The following is a 25069-nucleotide window of genomic DNA, read 5'->3' as shown; positions in this document are numbered from 1 at the left end:
AAAGGTGTAATTTTGGTTGTTGTTGTTTAGGCAAATGGGTTAAGTGACTTGTCCAGGGTCACACAGCTAGTGTCTAAGGCTAGATTTGAACTCAAATCTTCCTGACTCTATCCACTATTCCACCTAGTTGCCCCATCTTAACATTTCAAAGAATTGCCTAGGAGCAGTGGCTTCAAACTCAAAAAGAAACAGAGGGCCACTAAGTGAAACATAAGGCTTCCTGCCAAGCTCCATATCGACTTAGAAAACCACATATTAAGATTATCTATGTTTTATTGCATTTTTATTTATTTTGCTAAATATTTACCAGTTACATTTTAATTTGATTTTGCCTCACTCAGGAGTGTTGGGGGCTTCATATATCCCTGGTGCTGTCTGTGTTTGATGCCTTGGGCCTTAAAAGTATTGCAGGGTTAAGTAAATTGCTCATAGCCACACAGCCAATATTTGTCAGAAGTAGCACTTGAACCCAGGTCTTCCCAGTTTCAAAGCCAGCAAACTATAAAGCAAAGAGCCATTCCTTAAATTGTCTTTTCCATAAAAACAATTTTTTGGAGAGCAGACTTTCCTGAAGAGCTGTTTATCAGACTACTAATCATATCCAATTTGTTTCTTTTCTTTCTTTTAAAAATGTTGATTAATACGTATTTTTTAAAAAAAATCCTTCATTTTTAATACATTCACTATCCATTGAGTCATTTCTTATAACAAAAAAAGAAAAAAGTAAAGGTTATAAAAATTTCATTGAAATTAAGCAACATATTGAGTCTGATGGCATATGAAATATTGCACATCTATAGTTCTCCCACTTTTTGACCAAAAGGAGGGATGTACATTTTCTCATGTCTTCTTCAGGGAAAAGCTATATCATTATAATTACATAGCATTCAGTTCCTCTCCCCCACCTCCAATTACATCCTTATAATCATGGCATGTATTGTCTTCTTGGTTCTGCTTACTTTACTTTGCATCAGTTCGTAGAAGTCTTCCATGCTTCTCTGAATTCTTTGTATTTATTGTTTTCGTAGGGCAATAATATTCTATTACATTCATATGCCACTATTTGTAAGGTATTTCCCAATTGATAGACATATATTTTCTATTCATCTCTTTGCTATGATTCCCATTGGTTTCTAAAACTAAAGATGTGGTTCCACAGGACCATACACATGACCTCCACTGGTCTGGAGTCAACTTGACTTGAAATAAAAACCAAAAGCCTGAGATTGCTGTCCAGCTGCATGACTTTGAGCAACTCATTCAGGCCCTCTCACCTTCTACTTCATTGCTAAAATTGTGGCAGTAATATTTGTATCACCTCCTTCATTAGCTATTGCGGGGGAAGTGCTTTGTTACGTTAAATGCTAGAAAAATGTGATGTCATCACCCCTCCATGCACTATGATCCAGTGGTAGTGGTTTCCTCTATGTTTCTTGAATATTCCATCTCCAAACTCCTGCTGCTTTCACTGGCTATAACCCATTCCTGGAATTCTCTCCTCCTCACCTTCACCTCCAGGCTTTCCTGATTTCAGTTTCAGCTAAAGTCTCATATTCTATGTTTTTATGAAAATTGTTTTTAGGGAAAAGACAAATTGAGGGGTGGCTCTTTTCTTTATAGTTTGCTGGCCTTGAAACTAGGAAGACATGGGTTCAAGTCCTACTTCTGAAAAATAGCCATCCCCAGTCCTTAATCTTGGTGCCTTCTCTCTGAGATGACTCCCAATTTATCTAGCATGTATCTCGTTTGTACATAGTTGCATAGATGTTTACATGTTGTCTTCTCAATTTGACTGTGAGCTCCTTGAAAAAAGATACTATCTTTTAGTTTTCTTTGTAACCCCAGCTCTTAGCACAGTGCCTGGAACATAGTAGGGACTCAATCGGTGCTATTGACTTGATTATTCTCATTATTTTAAATGTCTATTTGGGAAAGCATTCTACTTCTGCAAGCTATTTTTATAAGTCACAATGGTTGGGCTGACAATGACAATAGAAAAAGAGGGGACAGCCTCACAATGAAATGGGGAAGCTTTGTTTTGTCCTCCCCCTCTTCCCTTGCAGACAGCACAGCTCTCAATGGTCTTTGAGAATCTAATATGAGCAATGCCTGCCTAACCTGGCTGGGTATGTAGGGGTGGGGCTGGAGGGGGTGTGAAGAGAAAGAAAGAAGGGGAAAAGGGGGAGAGTAGGAGGGGGAAAGGAGAAGACTTTAGGTCATGTTAGCTTCTTGCTGCCATTTATCTGCACTGTGTGAGTGTGTGGGAACTAACTTTTTCTCTTTATTACCATAGTGTTTGATTCCACGAAGAATTTCCTTAGCTGAGTACCAGAATTCCAGGTCAACAAGTTTCCCTTTAAAGTCATTCTCTTCTTGGAAGGAGACCCAGCAGGGAGATCCTTAAGCAGCCCAAATCTAATGGAACCTGCAGTGATTAAACAGGGAGATAGCAGGAGAGTTGGGGAGCAGCAAACATTTTATTTGACTTTATTTCATCTGAAGCTACAGGCTTATAAAGGAACTTTGGCGGCCACAGGAGTTTAGCACCTGGTATTTGAAGCACTGTGGATTTATTGAGTGTTTCGTGTAAAAAAAAATTAAGCACAAACTGCACTTATGAAGCCAGGGTAATGGAGCAGAAATAAAGGGGTCTGGCAATTGTTCGTAGGAAAGAGCCACAGAGGCAGCTGGAGAACTTGGTGGTTAGTAAGAGAGGAAGCAGAGCGGGACAGAAACGATGCCAGATTAGAAGTCAGAGGTCCTGGGTTCAAATCCTGACTTTACTCATTTGCAAGCTAAGAGATCTGGAGCAAATCATTTCATAATTTGGGGGCCTCATTTCCCTTGTCTATAAAATTAGGGGCTTGATACCCTTCCAGCTCTACATCTGTGACTATGGTTTAGTCCCCTCACACAACCAGATGAAGAAAGTGTCTTTGAGAAAAACAAATAGAGAAAAAAGCCAAGACAACTGAGAGTGAAAAAAGGTAAGAGGAAATATTCAGGGAAAAGAGCAATCCACTGGACAAAAAAGAAGGAAGTGTTTTTACTTTTTGTCCAATATAATAAAAATATTTGAAACACCAGTTCTTTTTTTAAAAATAAGTTAGTATTAATATCTTCCTTTTCTTACATCACCATAGTAATCCCAAGTATTCTTCCTCATCCTTGACAGCCATCCCATATGACAAATAGTATTTTTAGGGAGAAAAAAGTCAGTACAACTGATTGATACATTGAAAAAATCTGAAAACATTGGCAATGTGTGACGCCCATGGATATCCCACCTCTACAAAGGGTTAGCTTGGAGATGTCTTCTCATATCTGTTCATTTGAGTACTGCTTGATCTTTATAAGCTTGTTACATTTACTTTTGATTTTTGGGTGTCTAGTGATTTCTTATTTACATTGTTGTAGTTAAAGTGTATGGTTTTATTTTGCTTTGCTTCATTTTGTATCAGTTCATACAAATTTTTCTATTCTTTTCTGAACTCCTTTCTTGCAGCATAGTAATATTCCTTACATTTTGGTTAGCCATTCCCAGTTGATGGGCATCAACTTTGTTTCCATTTCTTGGCTATTACAAAAAGTGCTGCTGTAAATATGTTGGAGTATATGGGGACTTTCTTCTTATTTCTGTCTTTCTTGGGATATAAACCAAATAATGGAGTCAACTCTGGTTTCTCTTCAGATTGTATAAATCTTTTGCCTTTTATCAAAGATCTCCACGGAGAGAAACAATGATAAGTTTTCACTTTGAGGAAGGCTTAGTGGATAAAGCACTGGACCTGGAGTCAGGAGGACCTGAGTTCAAATGCAGCCTTAGATACTTACTATAACTGTGTGACCCTGGGCAAGTCACTTAAACTTCATTTTGGCTTGATCCATGGGAGAAAGAAATGGCAAACCATGCCAATATCTTTTCCAAGAAAATTCTTTGGACAGTATGATCCATGGGGTCATGAAGATTTAGACATGACAGCAATGGAGCTACTGTTCCAAAGGGTGTGGATATTTTAGTCACTTTATTTGTCTGATTCCAAATTGCTTTCTGAAATGGTTATACCACTTCACAGCGCCGCCAAAATATATGGTAGTTTATTTATCATCCCCCAACCCTTCCAACATTGACTATTTTCATTCTTTTTGGTCATTCTCTTTTCACCAATTTGAGAGGTGTGAGGTGAAATCTTAGGGTTGTTTAGTTTTGCATTTTTCTCTTTATTAGTGATTTGGCACATTTTCATTTGATTGTGAATACTTTGTAATTCTTCTTTTGACAACTGTTCATATCCTTTGACCACTTATCTATTGAGAAATGGCTATTAATTTTACACATACTTATTAATGTTTTATGTATACTTTTAAACATATAATATATAAAACATCTATCTTTCTAGCTATCTGTCTATCAACATCGTAATAGAATCCCATTCAACAATCATTTATTATGTACCTATGTATTATGCAGCTCATTGGGTTAGGTGCTAGGGATACAAAGACTAAATGAAAAATAGTCCCAGCCCTCAAGAAACTTACATTTTAGTGGGTAGCTACAACATGTAAACAGATTCATATGAATGATATTTGAGGAGAATGTATGGTGCATTAACAGCTATGGAGATCTGGGAAGGTTTCCTATGGGAGGCTCTAAACAAGACGATCCTTTAAGGAAACTTGGGGTATAAGAAGTGGTAGTGAGAAACGAATGCATTCTAGGAATGGAGGGCAGGCTGTGTGAAGGCACAAGTGTGGGAAATAGAAAAGACCAGAATAAAAATTAGAAAATTCATAATCTATGATTGTGATTGCATTTCTCTTTCCAAGGTTTAATATTTGTTGAAGTATGAAGATATGCCCTGATTATAGGCACCAGTAAATGAAAGATGCTTATGTTCCATGTGTCTATTTAAATTTCCTAGTCTTGTACTTTATAGTAGGAAGCAGATTCTCAAGTATTTTCATGTCCTAACATCCCAGATCAAGGCCCAGGATCTTAATTAAACAAATAATTACCCTTCACAATAAAAGTATGCATCAAAGAAAAATTAATTAATTTGCTAGTTTTTCCCTGTTGTAGCCCTTAGAAACTGTTGAGGGCAGTATTTATATATGCATGTGAATATTTCATTTTTTTCCTTCCTTTCTTCATTCCTTTCCATGTCACCCAATGTGATGGTTAATACAGGTCTATTAAATCCTTGAATTGATTATTTTATGCTCAACATTTTCATATTTAGCCAAACAACTTGACCATGGGCTCAAAGCAATGAATGTATAACCTCTTGGTTTTCTATTTGTGGCCTTGCAGGGTTCAGTCTGTGTATTACAGCTAATGTCCATTCATCATCCTTGCTACCTGGTCTATGGAACGTCTCTCATAAGATAAACATGGATAGACAAGTATGTGTTATATACATGTACTTTATATGTATGTGCTATACATACCCAAGCAATCTATCAATGAGTATGTTTTTCCTAAAGGTGTAATAACTGTCTTGTAATATTCTTTATGCTGTGGGAGACAGATTGAACATCCCTTGAGTCAGGAGCTCTATCTCAGGCTTCTTCTCTCAGTACCAACTTCCCCCTCTACCACTCCACCCCCCAAAAGATGCTTGAACTTTGAATAGTAGTGATAGGTTATAAAGTCACGTCCTGTTACCTTCTCCCCTTTATGTCATGGTTAAGCAATCCATCTGTACCTGGGAGGACAGTGGATATAAGCTATCAGTCAGGGTCCTATTAAAGTCAATCATTTATTGATTTTAAGATTAATGTTTTCATTATGGCCATTAGTACTCATGAGGGATGAAACAGCGAAAATTCCCTTACTCATAACAGGGTCTCAGACCCAATCAAGGCTTAAATATATTGTTACCAATAATCAAGATCCAGGATTTTTATTTAAACCAACAAATTAGCATGCTTCAAAATAAACTTATCAAAAAAATCTTGATCCGCAAATTTTCTAAGTGCTCTTACCAGTGCAAATGGCAGATGGAATTTGGTCTGTCTGTGTTAGGAGAAGAAGCATTTAGTGGAAAAAATCCTAGTTGGACTTTCAGTCAGGAGGGCCCTAAATTCAAATACTAGCTCTCTTACTTATTATATGTGGGATGTTGGGTGAATCACTTAATCTCTCTTAGCCTCAATTTTCTCATCTTTAAAATGGAAACTATAATACTTTTGCTTCCTACCTCAACAGTTTCTTGTGAAGAAGGTATCTGGAAAATTAGCTGTTGTTATATATTTTAATATGTTATGTGATTTCATTATTTCAATATAAATGTTTTCTTACAATTATACACAAGGAGGTTTTTCTTTAAATCACACAACTATTAAATTAACAATTACTTATCGCAGAGATGAAAGCCTTCTAGTCATGCTGCCTTTTCCCCTACCCCTTCTACTATTTCCCTCATCCCTATGGCTCAGTGTTAGATTACCCTGAAACTGATCTGGGGTTAGAGTTCTCTGGAAGCACAGTAATTGTTCTGGGATACCTTTGATGACCCCTTCCATTCATGCAAAGCAAATGATAAATGAATTCCAATTCTAGATGTAGAAAGAAGAATCTATCTGAGCTTTTGTTCTTATTTAGCTTAGATGAGACACTCTCCAGGCATAGTCAAGGGCTTTGGGTTGGGATACTTGGAGGGATGTGCTGAAGTTAGCTCTAACCCTCTTGAGGGAGTCAGTTGTTAAGTTTTCAGTGTAAACATTTACACCTTAGAAATTAGCAATCTCTATATATAAGAATTTGATTTATTGCTTTGTTGATTGTCTAGTCTTTAAAACAAAGTTTTGGTAATTCAAATTAAACTTAAAAGTATGTCCTGTGAACATTTTTCCCCCTGGAGAGCTGGCTATTAAATATTTACTAGCATACCTCTGTACTGCTCTATAAACATTGCTTGAGTTCTGCAGGAATGCCATAGACGGCTTAGGGGATGAAGTCATCACCAGGCTGGAGGACTGGCAATGGTAGACAAGTGATAATAATAATGGTGATAATAATAACTGGCACTTATATGGTGCTTTAAGGTTTACAAAGTGATATATATATATATAATATACACACATATGTATGTGTGTAAATATGTATACAAATACATGTAGGTATGTGCATGTATGTGTATGTACATAAGTGTATATAACACATACATCTACACATACGTGTATGCTTGTATACATACACACATAATATGCATGTACATATATGTAGATATGTGTATATATGTGTATACACACACACACACATATATATATATATTTATATATAATATACACACACACATATATACCCTCACATCATCCCTGGATGTTTACCTGTCTACCTAATATCTATCCCTAGGATAACTTTTATTTGTCAAATACAACTGAAGCAAAGGAGCTTCAGGAAGGCATCATGAGGATATTGCATGTGAGTAAGACCTTAAAGGATGGGCAGAGTTTTTAATGAGTAAGACTTTGACCTATTCAATAGGAAATGAGAAAACATTTCATGGTTTGTAGAAAAATGTTATCACCACTACAACACCTCTGACAAATGATCACCCAGTCTTTGCACAGAGATGACATGTGACAGGGAACTCACTACCTTTCAAAGCAATCTATTCTATATCTGTATACCTTGAAATGTTAGAGACATTTCCCTCCTTACATCAAGCTTAAATTTTTATCTGTACATAAGGAAAATTAACTGACAGCCATGTGAAGAATGGATTAGAAAGAATATGGATTATAAAAAACAAGTTCAGATGGTAGGACAATAGTCCAGTTGTAAGATACTACAGGAAGCATATAAAGATAGGGCTTTCACCTGCAAATCAGGGGACCTGGGTTCTGATCCTCATTCTACCACTGATTTGCTGTGTGACCTTGGGAAAGTCACCTAAGTTCTTTTTACGTATATCTTCTCACTCTGAGTTCACTTTCAGCTTTATAATTTCCACCTGTGCAAACCCCATATTTATGAAGCATCCCATCAATCAATCAATCAGCATTGATTAAGCACCTACTCTGTACCAAGTGCTGGAGAAACAAATACAATGTAGGAATATAAATACCAAGACCATCCTTAGTTGCAAGATACTTAAATTTTATGAGAGGAGCAACAAGGATGTACAAAAGGGTATAGAGAATAAATACAAAGAGAACAAATACAAATAAACACAAAGTAGTTAAATAGAAGGTAAATTGGGAGGGACAAAACTAGTAGTTGAGGAGAAAAGGAAAGGCTTCGTGTAGAAAATGGTGCTTGAGGTGTGTATTAAAGAGAGAGATTCTGTGAGGTGTAAGTGAGAAAAGAGTATGTTATAGGCATGGGGGATAGCCAATGCAAAAGTATGGAGACAAGAGCTGGCGTATCCCCTGATGGCCATTTTGGCTGGATCCAAGGGCATGCTAGTAAATGTTTGAATACTGGCTGTCCCCAAAAAATCTGTACACAGGACACAGTTTTAATTTTAATCTTCGTTATTAACATTTTCTCTATCACCTTCTTAAGTCTAGACAATCAACAAAACAATAAAGCATGTCCTGCTTTGTCAATTTCTTAAGTGTAAATGATCACACCGAAAATGTTTACATTTGGGTTCTTGGCCCCAGGACACCAGTGACACAGGGTGGGGGAAGTAGAATAATGTATAGAAGCTACAAAGGTAAGTTGAGGCAAGGTTGTGAAGGGTTTTTTTTTAGCTACTTAAAAACTGATAGATGATGAGAATAGTTGGTATTTATATAGCACTTTAAGGTTTACAAAACACTTTCCAAATATTATATTGTTTTATCATCACAACAACCCAGAGGTAGGTATTGTTTTTATACCCATTTTACAAATGAGAAAATTGATGAAGGTAGAGATTAAGTGACTTGCTCAGGGTCACATAGTAAGTGTCTGAGGCTGGTTTTGAACTCAGGTCTTCCTGACTCCACACTCTATCTACTGTATCACCTAGTGGCTTCTAGATTATTAGAACAGATTAGATAAGAAGTAATCAGGAAAAGTTTAACTAAATAACCCAGGCTTATGTAAACATGAGAACACCAATTACTTGGCAAAGAATTCTGAGAAAATTGGAAAGCAGTTCAGAAGAAATCAGATGTAGACCGTTATCTTATAGTAGATGCCACAATAAGCTCAAAGTGGATATTAGATTTGAATATTAAAGTTTATAACCACAGCAAAATTAGAAGAGAGAAGCAGATCAAGTACCTTTTATAGTGATAGCTAGGAAGTGATTTCTTTTTGTTAAAATTCAAGTTTAAATTCAGAATTTATTCACTTCTACTTCCCACTCGTTGAGAAAACAAGAAAAATAAAACCTATTACAAATGTATAATAAGGCAAAATAAATCCCCACCCTAGCCTTGTCCAATTTATACACACATATACATACATACATGCACATATAATTATTTTTATAGTTTTTTCAGTCTATACTCTGAGTCTACCACCTCTCCATTTAGAGTCAGCATGACTCGTGTATTTTCTAGAACTGTGGTTGATTCTACTGTGTTGACCAGAGTTCCTAATTCCCTCAAAGCTTCCTACCTTCCAGACTTGTTATTGTATAAATTAGTCTCCTGGGTCTGCCCACTTCATGCTTCACCAATCCACAAAAGTCTTTCCAGTCTTTTCCAAATCCATTCTGGTCTGGCCCTGCCTCCCAGCAATCATTTCCCACAACACAATAGCATTTCATTACATATACACACCAAAATTTGTTTAGCCATTCCCTAACCTATGACAGCACCTTCTTCTTTGACCATTTATCAATTGAGGAATGGCTCTTATTCTTATAAAGTTTCCTGTATGTCTTAGAAATTGTATCTTTAGCAGAGAAACATGCTGCAATGATTCTCTCCACCCCCCCCCCCATCTCCCACCCCTGTTTTCCACTTCTAATTTTAGCTGCATTGGTTTTCTTTGTGTAAAACCTTTTTCATTTTATGAAATCAAAAGTGTCCATTTTAATTCCTGTGAACCTTTCTGTCTCTTCTTTGACCTGTTCCCCTATCCATAGATATGACAGGTAATTTCTACCATGCTCCTCTAAATTGTTTATATGTCACCCTTTATTTCCAAATCACCTACTTTTTAGCTTGCCTTGATATAGTGTATGAGATATTGGTCTATAACTATTGTGTGCCAGATTGCTTTCCAGTTTTCCTAATAGTCTCTGTGGAACAGTGAGTTCATGCTCCTATATCTGGGATTTTTGGATTTGTCAAACATATGGCTATAATACTCATTTGCTTCTGTCTATTAGGTAATTAATCTGTTCCACTGATTAACCTCTTTATTTCTTACCCAGTACCAAATTATTTTAATAATTACAGATTTGTAATATAGTGTGAGATCTGGTACTGCCAGACCCCCTTCTTCCCCAACTTTTTTCATTAATTCCTTTATATTCTTGACCTTTTCTTCTTCCAAGTGAATTTTGTTATTTTTTCTAGCTTTCTAAAGTAATTCCCTGGTAGTTTTATTGGTATAATACTTAAGTAAATTGATTTAGACAGTGAATTCTTTGGTACTTCGATTGGTATAGCACTTAAGTAAATTCATTTAGGTAGTGTTGCCATTTCTATTGAATTGGCTTTGCCTACCCATGAGCAATGAATATTTCTGCAGTTATTTAGATATGTTTTTATTTGTGTAAAGAGTGTTTTATAATTGTCTTCATATAATTCCAACTTGTTTTAGAAGGTAGACTTTCAAGTATTTTTTGTATTTTTTAAAACCCCTGATCTTATTGGCAAAGCCCACCTTTAGTTTATCCTCATTACAAATAATGCTGGCTCTTAGTTTTAGAAATATATTATCATTTGAAGAAAGGTTTAATTCATTCTTATGTTTTCCAGTATGTTTTTAATAGGAATGGGTATTGTATCTTATCAAAAGCTTTTCCTGCATCTATTGATATAATCATGATTTTTGTTATTAATATGGTCAATTGTGCTTATAATTTTCCTACTATAAACAAGTCCTACTTTCCTGTAAAAATATGGAATGCTCAGATTTGCATGTTATCCTTGTACAGGGACCATGCTAATCTCTGTATCATTTCAATTTTAGTATACACGCTGCCACAGTGGATGGTTAGCTTGAAAAGCTAAATAGAGTTTATGTTTGATTCCAGAAACAAAAAAGTCACTGTAGTTTGTAGTTTGTTGAGTAGGGGAGTAAAACGGCCAGATTTTCCCTTAAGGAAAAATTGCTTTGGCAGCAGTGTGGAGAATGGACTGAAATGGGAAGAGATTTGAGGCAGGAAGACCAATTAAGAGATGTTTACAAAACCCTAGGTGATAGGTGATGAGGGCCTGAATAAAGGTGGTAGCTGTCTGGGTAGAGAAGAGGTTGGATGTGAGAAACAGTGGGGAGGTAAAAACAGCCAAGATTTGGCAGCTATGGGTGAAAGAGAGTAAGCAGCTATGGATAGTGCCACCATTTCCAGGGCCAGTCAATGATTGTAAACATAATGCAGGCAGAATTTGCTGTATCTTCACACTGATTGGAGCATCTGAAATCTATTCCCTCCTCCTATTTTTTCCTCCCAGGTCTTCAGTGAAAGCAGGCTCAATGGCAGAGGCTTTCTCCTGAACAAGAGGTTGTGAAATCCTAACACATCCAAGCCACAATATCCTCTGGCTCCCAGAAAACTTGTCCAAGGGGCTGACAGGCTAGTTTTAGTACCAGTATTTATTGTCTTTCTCAAGTATTGGCCCAGAGCCTAGAGCCTGGTAATGCTGGGTGAGTGATTAGACATGGGACCCTCATGCATCTAACTTAAAAATCTCAATTACACCAGAAAGAGGGTTCAGTGTAACGTATGGGGTCCTGGGGACAGACGTGTAAATAACAAACAAAGGCACTTGCTGTGATCCATTGTCCATCCCATGAGTAGCCAGGCAGTCCTGGTCTGGGCATGGTCCCAAGCTAGCATGTGAGAAACTGAAGGTCCATTAGATGGCAGCAACAGCCAGCTCTACAATTCTAACATATTTGCCCCTCACATGCAGTCCTGCTCCAGCAACTGCTGATTGCCACAGGCTGGGCAAATATTTAATACAAGGGAAATGACAGAAGCCCTATTTCCACTGGAATGACAAAGTATGACTAGATTCTCCAAAAGGAAAAGTCAGCTCCTATCAGGTAAGGGTTATAATGATGCTTTAATTTGGGGGTGTCCCCTTTTCTGGAATGATAGTTAGATAACTTAGAATATTAGAGCTGGGAGGCACTTCGGAGATTATCTGTTTCTACTTGCCCTTTCATTTTAGAGAGGAGGAAACAATTCCAGAGAAGTTACACAAGTCAGTTAGTGTTAGAACTGAGGAAGATCCATGGGCTTTGCTTTCTTGTCTGGTGCTCTTCCCATTAGGGTCAGGTTTCTATAATCTAGACAAGGTTTTAGAAGTCGGTTTCTCTGTTCTGAGTGAAATCTGCCTACTATGGTAGAAGGAGCACTGGATTAAGAATTAGCCCATCTGGGTCCAAAGCCTAGCTCCACTACTTGCTAACTTTGTGATCACAGGTAACTGACCTTCCTTCATCTCTTTGGACCTCTTTTTCCTCATCTGGAAATGGGAATTAGTCTACAGATGATCTCTAAGATTTGGGTTTTTTTTCCTATTTTCAAATCCTATCATTCTTATATCTATCAATGTGGGCTCAAAAAACATTAACCTGGTTGGTCCTCCATTTCCTCCTCTGTCAAACTGGGAGGTTGAACTAGCTGATCCCTAAGGGCACTAACATTCAGTATGATTAAAAGAGACACAGGGGTCAGTTCTGGTTAGTTCAATTGAATGAGTATTTATTGAGTCACTGCCCTGTGCCCAGCCTTAGTATGAAGTGCTATGGGGACACCAGCAGAGCAGAAAATATCATTTCTATTCTGAAAGATATTTACAATCCAGTTGTGAAGCACAGAAACCACCATAGCCCATTTTAGCTCTTGATAACTTAACTGGGTGAGGACGTGTCTCAACCAACCAATCAAAAAGTATGAAGAGGCCTTCAAATTAGAATGCTACACATGAATTATATTCAACAGGCTGATGAAATCTTACCCTGCCCTGGGACCAGAGGATCATCCATAAGTTATCAAATGAGTTTAGGAAGGAGATATGTTCCAGGAATTGGGCCAGGTGGCTTTCCCATATGATCCTGGGGAGCAACCACCTGGAAAGAAGGGTGGGGGGAAGGAGAGAGGCCTCTTCTTTGTCTTAGGCAGGTCTCCTTCCCATCCCTCTTTGACCAGAGGACTACCTTCCAGCTTCAAAGTGTCCAGAGGAGGTTGGACTTCTTATCTTTCCATTAGTTTCCTAAAATGACATTCACTGGATCACTTTGTGGCAATGTTGGCATTATAAGGAGCCAAGGGTAGGCTAGATGTGTGGCCCTAGAAGGAGCCTACCAGAGAGACTATACCATACTTAAGGGAAACTTCCTGAGCACCCCTGAATAGGAGAAAACTTTTAGCAACCAGGAACTGTGAGTTACCCATTGGCCACATAGGTTGTCCAAACCTGAGTACATTTTCTCCCAGAATATGTATGCAGTTCTGAGAAAATGTGTCACAGATTTTGGGGAGAATGTTTTATAGCAATTGTTTTTAGTAAATAGCCCTTTCTGAAAGCTCCTAAAGCTACTTAGCTTGACTAAGTAATTTTCAACTGATAATCTTGGTGAGGTTCATATCAGTGGGGATTCAAGTCAGCGACATTAGAGAAAGCCCTCAGTGGTACCCCTAGAGTCCTGAGTGGGATATATAGCCAGTTAATCTCTGGCCACCCAGCTGGTCAGTGGGAGCAGATATTTGGGATGAGGATATCCTAGAGCTTACATGGGCTACAAATATATGATACAAACAGAGAAGGCATTTGGGGTACCCTTCATGGAGGTGAAAGAGATCAGAGCTCATGCTTAGTTCCATGGAAACTACATAAGGAACTATATTACTTACGATTTGTATGACTTGGGTTACTCATTAAACCTCTCTGGGCTTTAATTTCCTCACTAGCAAAATTAATGGATTGGACTAGATGGCCTATAAGATCCCTTCTAGTTCCAAATCTGTCAAAATATAGAGGCTATAGATAGGAGTGTATCTGCTCTAAGATGTGTGTGGCTAACGATTAGGAGAGTGAAGAGAAGGGAAGAGAAGAGCCAATGCAGACAGAATGCTGGTGATCATAACAGAGAAGGAAGATCGCGGGCTCTGCCCACAATTTACACATGGAGATGACACAGAAGGTCTATTAGAGCATCCCTTCTGGACTCACTCTCTGATCTCTCCTTCCCCAGGTGGGCTGGTACCCAGAAAGTATTTTACTATGCCTCCCATCAGGTTCTAAGGTATGAGGGTATTTGCTAAGATAGTATAATGAGAACGGCTGTTGTATCTCATCCCCTTCAGAAATCTGGAATACACTGTCCCACATGTCCATGTCAGAGTCCAGAAGCATGTGGACTCAAATCTTAGAAAGTATGTGTGGTTCCCTTTGGTGAACTTCATCCAGGATTCTTCAAGGACTCTTACCTTCAAAGAGCCTGACAGAGACTAAGCACACCTACGTGTGAACATCTTTGATTATTGGATTGATTTTCTAACTCAAAGAGGTAGGTGTTCTCAACTGATTAAATATCAATTTGACCTTTTGGTTCCTTTTATCAATTGAGGTTGAAAGTGTGAGGCACCTTTCTTAGACGAGAAAACCCTCCAGATGTGTCCTCATCTTGCCTGGATGACTTGGTAAACAAGATGGTGAAGCTACAGAAGTGAGAGCAGCAAGCTGAACACCAGAAATCTGGAATGAGATACAGGGAGCTTGGTGCTATATAACATTCTTTGGCTCCCTGAAGCAACAATCCCACAAGAGACTTATGAGAGACCTCCATTAGAAAGCCCTGAACCTGCAGGGCTTTTAAGTGATAAAGTGATTTTATTTACATACATCTCTGGGATGGGTAGTTGCTTATTCAAGGATGTGTTTTGTTTGTTTCCTTTTAATAAAAGTCTTCCACAATATTGTGAGTTGATCTCAGTATATTGCAAGGTAGACATAATTAAAATCTTTTTCCAGGATTTCCTGAAAAGGAGGTTGTTATGATCCAACAGAGTGAGAAAATCCCCAAACTATAACCAGACCCTTTGTTTCATGAGTCTGTGGCACAAGAATTAAACAGGTTCATGGTCTCATATTACTTACTTCAGTAAGGTATGGGTTGCACAAATACCTTAGACTTTTATAGTTATTTGTAGTTCATCTTTATTTCTGCCCTCTGGCACAAGTTCAGAACCAGTCTTCTTCACGCTTATGGTGGCTGGGAAAGTAAAGCTCCATTTTCCCTGAGCTCCAAGTGCACAGTGGCTTTAGACTGAAACCACTTGAACTAGGAGTTCCACCTATACCAGCCTCTTCTTTTCTGGGTGTAAAGTTCCTGGAGCTGGCTCCCTTAAACAGTATCTCCTGTGTGACCTCTCCAGCTTTCAGCAAGTTCTGGATGCTCTCTGAAATTTCTTTCATAGCCATCTTGATCTCACCACCTAAGCAAAGTCCCAAGTTTCTTCATAATTTCACCTAACCCACCTCCAAATTTAGCATCATCCTACAATTCCCTTGTCCTCTTAGGGGTTTACACAATTTCTCTCATAGGACATCTTCCAGGAATACATCTACTGACTCCTGACCTCTATTTTTCCTCCATGCCTACATTAGCATAAGCATGAATGACCTTAAATCTCTCGGAAATGCTGGATGGATTCAGCTAAACTTGTACTTTTTCTCAGCTTTTTAAAGTGACAGTGAAATAAGTTGTGTCATTTAAAGCCTCATCTTCATCTTCTCCATGATCACTTATGTCCATTTTTGCAAAGGCCTTCTGGAAGACAAGGCCTGAACCCAAAAGAAGAGTTCTATTGAAGGATGTTTCAGGTCCTGTGCCAGGCTAGTGGCAGGGATATTTTAGGGCAGGTGGACTGGAGTGGTGTTTTCCCAGTCGTGACTCCTCAGCAGCTCCCCATTCAGCCTGTATCTAAGATTGGCTCTTCTTATATTCGACCCCAAACAGTGAAACTCATCGTACAAGGAGGGGGCTGGACTAGATGACTTCTAATGCCTCTCTCAACTCTTTATACATGATCCTATAAGCCCCCTTACTCTGAATTCCCCATCACAAAGGGTAAATGAGTCAGAAATTCTAGTTTGCAAAAATAAAAAAATAAAAAAATTCTATAAAAAATTTCGCAAAGTACTCTACAGCTGGAAGCAACCTCAGAAAGCATCTAATGCATGGGGTCTTTAACTTTTTTGTGTTTCATGGACCCCTTTGGCAGTCCGGTGAAGTATAGAGTCCCCTTCTAGGAATTATGTTTTTAAGTTGCACAAAATATAACATACAAGATTACAAAGGAAACCAATTATTTTGGAAGATAGTTACCAAAATGTTATAAAACTAAATTCATGAACCCCAGGTTAATTAAGAACCTATGATCTAATGTAACCCAGTCATTTTACAGATGGAGAAACTGAGGTCTAAAGGTGGCACAGACTTACCCCAGATTACATACTCACAGAACTGGGACTAGAACTCCAATAAGCTTTCTACTATATTACTCTGCTTCCTTCCTTTCTTCTTTCCCTGCCTCTATCTATAAGCTTCCCTGTTTATAATTTCTCTGAGCCTTGGTTTCCTCATCATCAAATAGGGATTAAAAATATCTAGCTTTCCTATCTCTCAGGATTGGTACGAAGATTAAATGAGACAATGCCCATGAAGGTGCTTTGAAGTCTGTCAAATGCTGAAGTCGCACATAATAGAGGTACAGTTTCATGTGCAATCATCTTTCTTTATTATTATGTAGTAGAAATGCTTGTTTTATTCCATAGATTAAAAATGAAGTAAATAAAAATATTTTAAAAAGGAAGAAATTTGTCAAGTGCTGTCTGCACATGAGCCAGCCGGATTCTTATTCTAGTTATTAATTACCTGATCCCCATGCCCAGGTCCTTCCATTTCCCCACCCTTATTTCCTTGACAGTATATTTGAAGGATGCCCCATTGATTTCTCCATTTTACTTCAGGGGAGGTTAGACTTCAGGTCTGGGCAATCTTGCTTATTGTATTTCTACTAAACTGAAGAAAAAAACTAGCAAAAGTATGGTGTTGTGGAAAAGACACTGGACATGCCATCAGGACACCTGATTTTTAGGCCTGGCTTTGCCACTTGTGTGACCTTGGATAGATCGATCACATAACCTCTCTCTGGGCTTCTGTTTACTCATCTGTAAAATGAAGACAATACCACCCCAACAACTACCTCATAGGGGTATGGCAAGCAAGGCACTTGGTATGAGTCTAAGTAATTGGGTGTGTGAACCTTGGAGGTCCCCATCTTCCTGGCTCAACATCACTCTTTAGAGCATTCCACTTTAGACCTCTCAGGTGTTGCTAGCCATTACAGTTGGGTCCACTGAGAATTTTCTTTTTCTTTTTTTCTCTTTTCTGTAGCCCACTGGGCAGGACTAATATGCAGTAAAACTGATTTGTGCACTCTCCAGCTCTGGCTGAGAACAACAGGCCTGCACATTAGTGGGGAGGTATTTAATGGATGATTTATAAGATGTTGGAGATAAAACTTGAAAGATACATGGGCAGCAGTGAGGTGCAACATTCTTGAGGGGCTGAGAACATTAAGTGCTTGATTGGCTGAGATGATTTAGAGGGCAGCCCAGGGCAGGCAATCCGATATTGGTATATTGCTATGGTGGCTTCTCTCCTGAAAACTTCAGCCCAGGCAGGACACAGAGCTGGAGAAGATAGCGGTTTATCTCTAGCCTTTGACAATAGCATCTAACTCTTCCGTGGGCTGCAGGCCAAGCAAGAACTCTCCCTTCCTACCATCTGGAGTAGGGAACTCAAACTCAAATGAGATATTGTAATGTTAAATGAGATCATATTTGTAAAGCACTTAGCACAGTGCCTGGCATATAGTAGATGCTCTGTAAATGTCAGTTATTATCATCATCATCACCACCACCACCACCACCACCACCACCATCATCATCATCATCATCATCACCATCACCATCATCTTCATTACTATTTTTTTTGAACCCTGATAAAGAAAATCCTTTTTTGGAGATCTTTCCTATAAGAAAGTGCTAGGAAGGTTTGGGGGCAAGAGACTGGCCTTCTCTTATTTGTTTTAATTCCTCAAACATGGGTTAAGTGCCTCCACAACTAGAATGAGCAATTACCTAGACCAAATAGTGGCAGGAAGATGTGATGGGGGAGGGGGGTGAAGGAGGGAGGAGCAAAAAAGTCATTTGGACTTCAGTAGCTAGGGGTACAAAGTGCCCTGGAATGCTACAAGGCATCTAAGCTGTTGAGTTTGTATGTTTTGGGTCCCTCTAAATTTCTTGTTCTAGGACAAGACCCTGACAATCCCGCCCTAGTTATGGCACTGGATATACATTATGGGTATGGCTCTGTGTCCAGTATTGGGAACCTTTGTCTTCAAAATGCTTATAATCCTGTATCAGTAAGGCCAGATTCGTGACCTTGAGGATGACCATGAACATGCCTGTATGGTTCAGAATCTCAAAGTTTGAGAAACTTGCTAGCCACACTGTTGTTACAAATCTATATGGAAAATGACATATACACAAATAAGTAATACAAAACAGAATATGGAAAGTACAATAAAGAGATACAGATGATTTGGAATCTTCCTACATTTACAAAGTGTTTCCTAATATTTTGAACTATATTGACACTTATCTTTCCCTTACAGAATTCATTTGAGAGAGATGTCCTAAAAATGATGAAACCAAGGCCCAGAAAAGTTAAATAACTTACCCTGGATTACCCAGCTTCTTCATGGCAGAACCAATTTTAGGACCCTAATGTGATTTTTAGGTCAATGAAATTTTGTATGATAAATAAATGAATGACAAAAAAGCCTTTATTGGCACTGATTATGCCAAGCATGATGCTAAGCACTGAGGGTACAAAGAGAAAATCAGGACGTTCCCTGCTTTCAAGGAGATCACATTCTAATTTGAGAAAACAACATATGTAATGATGAATACATATTTCTATAGCACTTTCATTGCAGTTTTCCTTTGAAATACATAATGATAATAATGATGGCTATCATTCATAAAGCATCTGAAGGTTTGCAAAATGGTTGTAAAAAAGTCTTCCCATTTGATCCTCATAACAATCCTGCAAAAGGTAGATTATCTTATGATCTCCATATTACAGATGAGGAAACTGAGGCAAACTGAGGTCAAGTGACTTGCCCAGCACCACATAGATAGTACACATCAGAGTCGATTCAAATCTAGGTCTTCTGGCTCCAACTTTAGTTTTTAATCTTTCTACTCTACCATCTGCCCTCTCATCGGCACTAATTGAAGTCTAAAGAGGTTGGAACCAAATTATCCAGAACTTCCTATGGGTTACTGTGGCCCAATGACTTATCACCTGTGGGCCACATCATGGGTGAAAGGCTTCCTACTTATACTTAGCTGGCTTGATTGTCATGTAGCAGATACTGAATTTGGAGCCTCATAGGGGACTACAGAACAGGCATAGGAGACAATATCAAAAATGACACAACCAGACAGCCACCTGGAATGATCACATAACAGTAAGGGGAAGCGGATGGCCCAAGGGCTGCACAGGCATTCATGAAATGGTAGAAGAATTGGAGAACAACCGCCAGTGCACTGCATTGCAAAGGACAGCATAGACAAAAGTGGCACCAGATCAGAAGGTTTTTGATTGAGCAAGGGGTAGAAGGACCATGGTACCGTGGCAAGAGTGCAGGCCTTGGCATCACAGGAGCTGTGCAAGAGGGGCAGAGCAGTATAATGATGATGATGACTGGAATTATTACAAGAATGTGAAGTCTGCAAAATATTTTATATATGTATGCACACATACATACATACATCTATTTATTCTCTCATTTGATCCACACAACAATGCTGTGGTAGGTGCTATAATTACAACCTTGTTTTACAGATGGAGAAATTGAGGCTCACAGAAGTCAGATGATTTTCCCAGGACTACTAGGTGTATCTGACATAGAATTCTAGATCTTCATAACCCCAAGTCTGATGTTCTCTCCATGGGATAGATGGCTAATGTAGTGAATAGACTTCTGAAATTTGAGTCAAGAAGACTTGATTCTGAGACACTCATTAGCTGTGTGACCTTGAGAAAGTCATACCCTCTCTGGACCATAGTTTCCTCATGTATAAAATGAGAGGTTTAGATTTGATGACTTCTAAGATGCCTTCAAGGGCAGCCAGGGGGCACCCTAGTGCACAGAACACTGGGTCTAAAGTCAGGAAGACTCATCTTCCTGAGTTCAAATCTGGCCTCAGACACTTATTAGCTGTGTGACCCTGGACAAGTCACTTAACCCAGATTGCCTCAACTTCATCCTTTGTAAATTGAGAGGTTTTGATTTGATGACTTCTAAGGTGCCTTCCAGGCTTAAATCTGAGATTCTGTCACTTATCATCAGCTACTTAACATCTCTGGGCCTCAGTTTTGTCATCTGTAAAATACAGGGGTTGGACTAGATGGTCTCTGAGGTCCCTTCCAGCTTGATTGAAGTATGAACCTTGATTAATTCGTGGTTGCCTCACTGTATAAGAAATGTGTCTATAACGAAGAAGGTCTCAGATCAGGGAAGGCTTCGTTGAGGAAATGATACTTTACCTGGGCCTTCCCAGGTAGGATTTCACCAGATAAAGATGGGACTTTTAATGGGGGAAGGGGTGAAGTCCCGGTGAAGAAAACTGAGCAAAGGCCATGAAGATGAGATAGTCCAGGAAGAAGTTGGGTAGCTGGCAATAGTATAATTTTAGCAAAATTACAAATTAGGATCATGGAAGCATAGATTTAGAGTTTAGACCTAACTCTCTCATTTTATAGATGATGGAAGTGAGATCTAGTAAGGTTAAGAGGTTTGCCCAAAGTCACATAGGGAGTCATTAATGGAGCAAGAATTCAAGCAAGTGTCCCCTCTGACTGACCCAGAATTCATCATTCTTTCCACCGCCTTGTCAAGGAAGTAGTTTGAGACCAGGGCAACAAGATGGTAAAGGACAGATTAGGGTGGGCTTTGACTGCTTAGGCTAAGGAATTTGTATTTTATGCTAAGGACAATGAGGATCTGCTGAAGGTTTATGATTGGATTGATGGGATCAAACTTGTGCATTAGGAAGATTGTCTGTCTGGATGTGAAAGATGGATGATAGAGGAGATATACTGGAGACAGGAAAATCAATTAGGATAGAGACATTTAGGGCCTGAATTAGGGGACTGGCTAGAATGGGAATGACTCTCCAAGGGATTCTCTGTCCTTCTCTTTCCTTACCTTCTAGGCTCTTCCCCAACTCCAACCAAAATACTGCTGAGGGACATTAGCTAATAAAGGCTACTGGACAGTTTGGTGGATAGAGTGCTGGGTCTGGGGTTAGGAAGACCTGAGTTCAAATCCAACCTCAGGTACTTACTAGCTATGTGACACTGGGCAAATCACTTAACCCTGTTTGTCTCAGTTTCCTCATCTGTAAAAGGAACTGGAGAAAGAAATGGCAAACCACTCTAGTATCTTTGCCACGAAAACCCCAAACAGGGTCGCAGAGAATTGGACATGACTAATATGACTCAGCAACAACGAAGACCTAAAAGTCCTTTAAGACTCAAAGGAGTGAAGATCCAACGGTGGGATATCAGCCATTGACTAGACAGAGGATGTTTTTCTGGGCAATGGCACCTCCTTTGGACTACACCCTTTAAATCAAATTGATATTTATTCTACCTCCTTACTGAGCTCACTTGTCCACCCCTTCTGGCCCATACCTTAGATCCAGAATACTGTCCCTCAGATAATAGGCCTAGAAAACAAGCAACATTGTATCGTGGAAAGAATATTAGCTTTGGAATCAGAGGCCTGGGGTTCAAATCTCAGCTCTGCTAATTCCTACTTGTATATCTCTGGCAAATCACTTAACCATTCTGGCCACTAATTTTCCCCCCAAAGAGGGGGTTTGGACTCAGGATTTCTTAATTTTTTTTTCTTTTTTTTTCATTACGGAACCCCTTGGCAGTCTGGTGAAGCCTTTGGACCCCTTTTTGAGACAAAGTTTTTAAATGCATAAAATAAAATAAATAGGATTAAAAAGGAAGTCAATTATTTTTAAATATAGATGTAATTTCTCCCCCCCACCACCCTATCCAAGTGAACATACCCCTTGAAATCACCTGAACATTAGATTAAGAACCCCAGGACCAGACAATCATTATGGTTCCTTTTGGTCCTAAATCTATGATTCAATGATTTATACTTCCTGCCCCCAACCTTTTCACCTAAAAATTCATGCTAAGACAGGGGTGGGCCTGAGCCAACTGGTACCAACCAAAGAGCAAATTGTTAAATTTTCAGTGTGAGCTTTTAAACCCCTGATACTGAAAAATCCCACATATCAGGACTTGATTTATTGTTTTGTAGATTGTCTAGACTTACAAAAATGTTGGAGAAAATTTTAATAATGTAGATCATGTCATTATACATTTTTTCCCCCAGAGAAGCGGTTGGTACACATTTACCAGTCCACCCCTCATAATATCTGTCTTAAAGAGCAGTCCTCCTTCTCCCCATATTAAATGGAATTCGATGGACAAAGTCCAATTTACACCCAGCTCTTTCAGAAAACATTACACAAGTGAGGCATACCAATGGTAACAATGGTATGGATGTTTTTGAAGCCCATCTGGGTGTTCTCACCAAGCCAACTTCATTTTCCCTTAGGTCCAGGATAAGGAGGCTGCTCATCAATGTTTTAAGTCTGCCTCATACCATCTCCTAAGTATCTCTTGGTCCCTTCCCCTTCCATAGCTTCACAGACACAGACTCAAGAGCTCAGACACAGACTCGGGAGCTCACACACACACACACACACACACACACGGCTCAGTCCTTGGAAGAAATACTCAGGCTGAGTAGCAACAGCTTTACAACTCTCTTGGAAAGGAGGGATGAAAATAGACAGCCAAGAGTGACCTTCTTCTGAGAAATACAGCAACACTTTCTTTGACACCATAGCCTTTTTTTCTCTTAGGACAGCAAAGGGCTTTGGAGAGACCATCATTATCATCCCCAAGAAGCATTTATGGGACTGTGTCCAAGGAACCAGGTGAGGCCCGGGAGATAGAAAGATACATAAGAGCCTGTAGCTGTGTAAGGGACTCATGATCTAGGTTGGGAGATGTAAACATCAGAGAGATAACAATAGAAGGTAGCCTAAAGGGCAAATGAATGCTACAGGCTGATAAAGCCAAAGGAGGGAAAGGAGAAAGGGGCAGTAGTGGACGGCTTCATGAGCTGTACCTTAAAGAACGGCTAAGAATTCTATTTATGTAGTGCTTACACAGCATCCCTGAGAGGAGGAGTTAGGGGAGTGTCAAGGAGGGGAGAAAGCATTCTAGGCATCCCCGGGAGTCATGAAAGAGTGAAAAGGGCACTGTCTCTGGAGTCAGAGGACCTGCGTACAAATCCCATCCCTTAAAGGTGACTTTGGGCAAATATTTGAAACTGGGCCTCAGTTTCCTCATCTGCAATTTGAGGAAGTGGGACGACATGGCCCCTGAGGCCCCTATCAGCTCCAGATCAATGAGCCATCTATGGGAAGGTATTGTTTGAATGAAGAGAAAACCAAACCCAGAGATGAAGTGGACATACCCTGGGGTACCCATTATTCTACAGGGCCAAAGCCAAAATCGAACCCAAATTAGTTGATTCCCAAGCACTCTGCTGTCTCAGCTATTTGAATGGGAGAGTTGGAGAGGAGGGGGAAATGGAGGATAGGCAGGGAGAGCAAAGGGAAGGCTGATTGATTCTGAACAGAGGCTGAAGAATTAGGATCAGTGTTTTTCCTCGCTCCCTTCCGACTTCCTCTTTGATCTTAGGCTTGGCTCTTTCTACAAGACCCCTATTGTGTCTGATGCCTGACAGCAGGAGCACTGAGTCATGCCCCTGAATAAGGAGAGAGCTGAAGGCCATGCATACTGATACTCAGGGGAAGCTACCATATATTTAGCTGTTTTCCTTCTTCCCATTTGGGGCTTTTGCAGCCCCTTGTGCCAGGGTTGTTGGTGCTTCCCAGGTGATGAATGGAGAACACTGGGCTGCTCCCACAGTATGCTATTCAGCTGGGGGTTACACACCCCTCAGGGTGAGTATGCTTGGCAGTGGGCCTAAGGAAAATTGATTGCCTGACCCTATTCAGGGCTGATAGAGAAAAAAAAAAAAGGTGATCTTGCCTTAGTGTCAAGCAAAGATATTTTCTGATTCCCTTAAGCCCCAAGGACGTTGGAGATCTCAGCCCCCTTCCTATTACTTTTGCCCAATCCCACCAACCTAAAATATCATTACTTTATACCAGGGATTCTTAACCTTTGGCTGTCTAACTAAAGCCTATGGATCCCTTCTTTGTAAAATGTTTTTAAATTCACAGGATTATGACAGAAACCAATCATACTGAAATATAGCTATCAAAATATTTTTTTTAAAAAATCAAATTCATAGACTCTAAAATATATTCATGGACCTCTATGGACCCAGGTTTAAAAAAATCAAATAACACTGCTCCAAATATCCAAGAAAAAATGTCACATAATATTTCTGCATTGTTGAAAAGGTAGGTAGGTAGCTGTCAGACAGTTCATCTTCCTTGTGTCCTTTCTTGGAAAAGAAAACCTTCTCATTGACCCCTAGAGCTGGGAGAGGCTAATCTAGCTTCTCAGGATGATTTCACATTATTCTCCTGAATGGACTTCTATGTTCAAGTCAAACTGTTCCACCTGATGTTTGCCAAACACAATATTCCATTTCCCATCTCTATTTCTTTGTATGTATTGTTACCTATGCTTAGAATGTATTCTCTTCTTCCCCTTGTCTCTTAGAGGTTCCTCCAAGGCTCAGCACAAATGTTCCAAGTAAATGAGGCCTTTCCTGATGTCTATCTC

The 25069-nt window shown here is 39.3% G+C and overlaps 1 non-coding gene and 1 pseudogene across 1 annotated transcript; one reads left to right on the top strand and one right to left on the bottom strand.

Annotated features, from left to right (window-relative positions):
* The first annotated feature begins 3671 nt into the window (after positions 1 to 3671).
* On the top strand, positions 3672 to 3783 carry LOC118845229. The gene has a single exon (XR_005010087.1). It is a non-coding gene; the product is annotated as a U5 spliceosomal RNA (small nuclear RNA).
* Positions 3784 to 11009: 7226 nt separating this feature from the next.
* LOC118845136 lies at positions 11010 to 11106 on the bottom strand (annotated as a pseudogene).
* Positions 11107 to 25069: the final 13963 nt, after the last annotated feature.

This window comes from Trichosurus vulpecula, chromosome 3 (genome assembly GCF_011100635.1).
Source record: "Trichosurus vulpecula isolate mTriVul1 chromosome 3, mTriVul1.pri, whole genome shotgun sequence".
Taxonomy (NCBI): domain Eukaryota; kingdom Metazoa; phylum Chordata; class Mammalia; order Diprotodontia; family Phalangeridae; genus Trichosurus; species Trichosurus vulpecula.
Note: the sequence above shows the minus strand (reverse complement) of the source record. Positions and strands in the feature narration are given on the sequence as shown.